Source organism: Lactuca sativa, chromosome 7, assembly GCF_002870075.4.
Source record: "Lactuca sativa cultivar Salinas chromosome 7, Lsat_Salinas_v11, whole genome shotgun sequence".
NCBI classification, from domain to species: Eukaryota; Viridiplantae; Streptophyta; class Magnoliopsida; order Asterales; family Asteraceae; genus Lactuca; species Lactuca sativa.
This window is the reverse complement of record NC_056629.2, coordinates 192,356,484-192,362,368: the sequence shown is the minus strand read 5'-3', so window position 1 is coordinate 192,362,368 and position 5,885 is coordinate 192,356,484. Positions and strand designations below refer to the sequence as shown.

General features: G+C 48.0%; 1 long non-coding RNA gene across 1 annotated transcript; it reads right to left on the bottom strand.

The window, feature by feature from the left end:
* Positions 1–2,772: 2,772 nt before the first annotated feature.
* LOC128127003 (uncharacterized) lies at positions 2,773–5,099 on the bottom strand. Its single transcript, XR_008224992.1, has 3 exons — positions 4,760–5,099; positions 4,162–4,226; positions 2,773–2,959 (listed from the first exon to the last, which is right to left on the bottom strand). It is a non-coding gene; the product is annotated as an uncharacterized LOC128127003 (long non-coding RNA).
* Positions 5,100–5,885: the final 786 nt, after the last annotated feature.

Sequence of the window (5,885 nt, the reverse complement as noted above, 5' to 3'; positions counted from 1 at the left end):
GGGTTGATCCATCAAATACTTCAAACTCTTATGGTCCGTGTATATGGTACAACGAACCCCGTACAGGTAGTGACGCCAAATTTTGAGGGCGAACACTACTGCCCCCAACTCTAAGTCATGCGTGGGATATCTCGCTTCGTGAGGCTTCAGCTGCCTCGATGCATAGGCTATCACATGGCCCCTCTGCATCAACACTGCACCCAGTCCTGAACTCGATGCGTCGCAATATACGACGAAGTCCTCCATCCCCTCCGGAAGAGCTAATACTGGTGCTTCGCACAGTCTCTGACGAAGTGTCTCGAAGGAAGTCTGCTGCTCGGGTCCCCATGAGAATGTAACACCCTTTCGGGTCAATTTGGTAAGTGGCACTGCGATCTTGGAGAAGTCCCTAATGAACCTTCGATAGTACCCTGCCAACCCAAGGAAACTCCTGATCTCCGAAGGTGACTTTGGTGCCTCCCATCTCATCACCGCTTCCACCTTGGCCGGATCGACCAATATCCCTGCCTGATTTACAACGTGCCCCAGAAATTGAACCTCCCGTAACCAGAAGTCACATTTGGAGAATTTTGCATATAGCTTCTCCGACCTCAGTACCTCAAGGACCTCCCTCAAATGTCCCTCATGCTGCTCCCTAGACCGCGAATACACCAGAATGTCGTCGATGAATACAATCACAGACCGATCCAGCATCGGCCTGCATACCCTGTTCATGAGATCCATGAACACTGCTGGGGCATTGGTGAGCCCAAAAGGCATCACCACGAACTCGTAATGCCCATACCGCGTCCTAAAGGCTGTCTTCTGGACGTCCTCATCCCGCACCCTTACCTGATGGTACCCTGATCTCAAATCAATCTTGGAAAACCAAGATGCCCCTTGCAACTGATCGAATAGATCATCGATTCTTGGTAACGGATAGCGGTTCTTAACTATCACCTTGTTCAGTTCCCGGTAATCGATACACATCCGGTGTGAACCATCCTTCTTCTTGACGAACAGAATCGGTGCTCCCCACGGCGAGCTACTTGGCCGAATAAATCCCTTCCCCAACAACTCTTGAAGTTGCGAGGAAAATTCTTGCATCTCCGGAGGTGCAAGACGATAAGGCACCTTCGCAATAGGCGCCGCCCCTGGAACTAGATCGATACCAAACTCCACTTGCCTCGCAGGAGGTATTCCCGGCAAATCCTCGGGGAAAACATCTGGAAACTCGCGCACCACTGGAACCTCCTTCAATGTCTTCGGTCTCTCGGAACTCTCCCGCGTATCCATCACATACGCCACAAAACCGTTACATCCCCGCTGTAGGCATTGCCTCGCCCTAGCAGCCGAACAAAAAGCTGCTCTCGAACGGGTACCCTCGCCGTACACCGTAAGAACTCCCCCACTAGGGTCTCGCATAGTCACCAACTGACGCTCGCAGTCGATGACAGCGCTGAATCGGCTCAACCTAGTCCATGCCTACAATGACACAGACATCACCCATCGCAATAGGAATTAGGTCAATCGGAAATGCGACCCCGAAGATCTCTAGCACACATCCCCGAAAAACCTCCGCAGCACAAATCACCCTCTCAGCCGCAATGGAAACGCTCAAAGGCCGACTTAACGGCTCACGACTAATGCCGATGTGCTGACTAAAAGCTAACGATACAAACGATCTACTCGCACCTGAATCAAATAATACTAGAGCAGGCATAGAGTTCACAAGGAAAGTACCTACACATATATTAACATAAGCATAACATTTCGACCTTTAATTAAATACATGAAAGATAACATACCTGCCACAACATCGGGCGCAGCGCGGACCTCCTCCGCAGTCAGCTGAAAGGCTCTCCCGCGAGCCCTCAGGGCCTCGACCTTCACCGGTCGGGTCTCAGTAGTCCGGGTAGTAGGTGTAGCTCCCTGTCGAAGTTGCGGGCACTCGGCCTTCCGATGGCCTGTCTGGTTGCAGTGAAAGCAAACCATAAACCCCTTAGGGCAATCCCTGGCAATATGTCCGTCCTTGCCACACTTGTAGCAACCACCAGTTCGACACGCTCCCTCGTGACTCTTGCCGCACTTCGCGCAAGTGCGACCCTTCGAACCTCCCATCCTCGAATCAGCGAACTTAATCCGCTTTGCTGCCGGCTGAGATTGGGCCGGCCGTTGATCCACCTGCCGAGACTCGGCCTCCTCCCTCGCTTGCGTCTCCAACTCAATCTCGCGCTTCCTGGCGTTCGCCTGAAGCTCAGTGAAAGTACGATAGGTGGAGTTTGACACAAACTCCCGAATCTCCCTCTTCAAAACACCCAAATAGCGGCTCATCCGCGACTGCTCCGTAGATACCAGCTCGGGGCAGAACATTGCCCTCTCATGAAACTTCCGTGTGATCACTGCCACGGAATCAGTACCCTGCTTAAGGGTCAAGAACTCCTGAATCAACCGCTCCCTCTCTACCGGGGGAACGTACTCATCCCTGAACATCTCCGTAAACCTCTCCCATGTCACTGCCGTAATCTCTGCCTGAGTGAAGTTCACCGTCACGAACTTCCACCAATCCTTCGCTCCCAGACGGAGCTGGTTCAAGGCGAACCGTACCCTCAAGTGTTCCGGGCATGAGCAAGTATAGAAGCACCCCTCGATGTCGGCGATCCATCTCATGGCTGCAATCGGATCCTGCGTCCCATCAAATTCAGGGGGTTTCGTGTTGCTGAATTCCCTGAATGGTAATGAATCACCCCCTTGCGGCCTGGCAGCTGCCACCGCTGCGGTAGCGGCAGCAACTGCAGCTTCAGAAATTGCGGCGCACCGCTCCTCAAACTCCTCCATCAACGTGGTCTTAATAGACCCAAACATCTCCGGGATCTCAGCCCGGACCGCCGCAGCTACCTCTTCCTGAATAATCTGACGAATCTCCTCGTCACTCGCACCGCTCGAACTCGCCCCATTGCGTGTGATAACCATGATGTCTCTGAAATACAACATAAAATCATCAGAGACTCCACCAAGTACAATTGTACTCGATACGCGCCCTACCCAGTCTCCGATTTCCAGGGATTCTTATTTGAGTCTTCCACTGATCCGGTGCCTTCGATAGTACGGGCCCAATACTACCGACCACACCGTATCAGTATTCCTCCCAAATCTTCCTCCCCAAATCCCGAATAACGAGTACTCTACTTCTAGTATGTACTATTTACTTGCACGCTACCAAATATCTCATATAAGCAATCTCCCTAGACTAAGGCATCACAAAACAGGCAATTCTATTCCTATCATGTATACCTAGTCTTCTAGCATGCATAACAATTCATAATTCAGTGCATAACATAACATCGTAAGGTATTCTGGGGATCTTTACCGTTCGGACGCTGGCTGCTCGTACACACTGTTCCACCCTTGTTTTTACCGCCTTGCCCTTTATAAAATGTTATGTCCTTATTATTTTTAAGAAAAAGTTTTTCCTCAAATCCCCGGTCTGAGTTCAGTTGCACCCAAAAGTACACCCGAATCCCTCAAACCTAGGCTCTGATACCAATTGTAACAGCTCAAATTTCCAAATAAATTTTTCGTTAAAAAAAAACAAAACATCATCATTCGACAAAAGGGTTTATTCCAAGTTTATTTCAAGATATAAATAATAAATCTCCAGGATCTTCAGCAGTGGCAGTGTGTACGTGTCACGCCGGCGCCTTCCCACGGTCATCACTAGTACCTGAAAAACATAAACACAACTAGTAAGCATAAATGCTTAGTGAGTTCCCCAGTATACGACTTACCCACATACGCCTTCCGGCCCGGACCTTTCGGTCCACATAACATTGCCTTCCGGCCCGGACCTTTCGGTCCACATAACATTGCCTTCCGGCCCGGATCTTTCGATCCACATAACATTGCCTTCCGGCCCGGATCTTTCGATCCACATAACATTGCCTTCCGGCCCATAACATACATAGCACATATAACATAAAACTCATAACACATAAATCATACATCATACCGTTCTTCCTATCACATAAGTCTCGCCTTCCGGCCCGTATAAGCATACATCACATATAAGCACACATCGCATATAAAGCATCTATCTCTCTAGACATAGCATGAATATAACACACACGACCTTCCGGTCTAACAGTCAAACCCTTCCGGGTGAAGTATAGTGAGAAGACTCACCTCGTAGTACGCAGGCTATAACCTCTTCGAGCTACTTGCACACAATCCGCTAGTCCGCAGGTTCCCTATAATACCACAGCCTTAGTTAATGATCTTATCAAACAAGACAACTGACCCCTCTAAGATATATACAGGTCAACGGTCAATCTTGACCGGACTCGTCGAGTGCAAAGGGTAACTCGACGAGTATAGACATCCTGACACCACTCGCCGAGTCTGAAGAACGACTCGACGAGTTCCAGTAGATCTTCAAGCTACTCGCCGAGTCTGAAGAACAACTCGACGAGTCCTAGTGAACCTTCAAGCTACTCGCCGAGTCTGAAGAACAACTCGGCGAGTTTTAGTGAATCTTCAAGCTACTCGCCGAGTCTGATCATTGGACTCGGCGAGTCCTCGCCATGCAGTCAATCCGCTGCCTCCTGTATTTCGCATGATTTCGAAGTATATAGATATAGGGCTTCCTGGACTTTCACATATACTATTACATGGGTTTTTAACACTTATAACAACAATATAATCTAACTAACCCTTAATTGGGTTTCCTAAACCCTAAACTCGCATACAACGTAAAAGTTACAGATTTCGATCCGAAGATTACCTGGAAACGTGTTTCCTGTGTCTCCAAACCTCCAGTACTCGATTCCTTTGATCACCACCTTGCTCCTCCTTGTCTAACAATCTCTTCAAGCCTTCTCAAGTCCTCTCTCTTGCTTTAGATGCTCACACACTCCCAGGGGATCTTCAATCGGCCAAAAGACCCGACATGACGGCCATAATATCATTATATACGGTTCAGAATCGAAACGGCTAGGGTTCAGCTGAACAGCGTCGACTCGCCGAGTCCCTTATTGGACTCGTCGAGTCCAGTCGCGCGTCTGCGACCAAGACCATGGCCCTACTCGGCGAGTCGTGCACCAACTCGCCGAGTCCCCTCCTAAATGTGCCCCAAGAATAATTTAAAGAAATACCTGAAATTCCGGGCTGTTACACTAAGTATGTGGCCGAGTGTGTAACTTGTGCTAGGGTTAAGGCACAACATCAAAAATCGTATGGGAGTTTAGAACCGTTACCCGTACCCATGGTTAAACGGGAAGACATCACCATGGATTTCGTGACTAAACTGGCTAGAACTATGTGGTATTCATAACACCTTTCATGTGTGTTATTTGAGAAAGTTTACGGGAGATGTGCCCGACATAATTCCCATTTCTGAATTAAGGTTGGATGAAAACAAGAGGTTGATTGAAGAACCTGAGGTAATCGTTGACCGTAAGACTAAGAAGTAGCGACGCAAGATGGTAGATTTAGTGCTTGTGCATTGGAAACATACGAATGGGCCAAATCTCACCTGGGAAACGGAGAGTAACATGATGAGTCGCTACCCGCATTTGTTTGTTGATATGTGATTCTGGAGACGGCATCATCTTAAGGGGGAGAGAATTGTAATGCCCGTGTTTCTAGGCTACGTATTAATATTGACGTTATAGTCTAGGTTAACCTTTATAAGTCATTTTGAAGAAATGAAAAGGAATTATGTGAATATTATGTGAATTATGTGTTTTATGCTTAATTATTAGGGTTTAATTAACTAAGAATAAAAATGAGCGTCAAAAATAAATATTAGATAAATCCGAATCTATTAAGAAAGTTGTAGTGGTCGTGACAAGGATTACGAATACATAAAGAATACCAAAATCCGAGTTATAACGAAGAAGTTATGACCT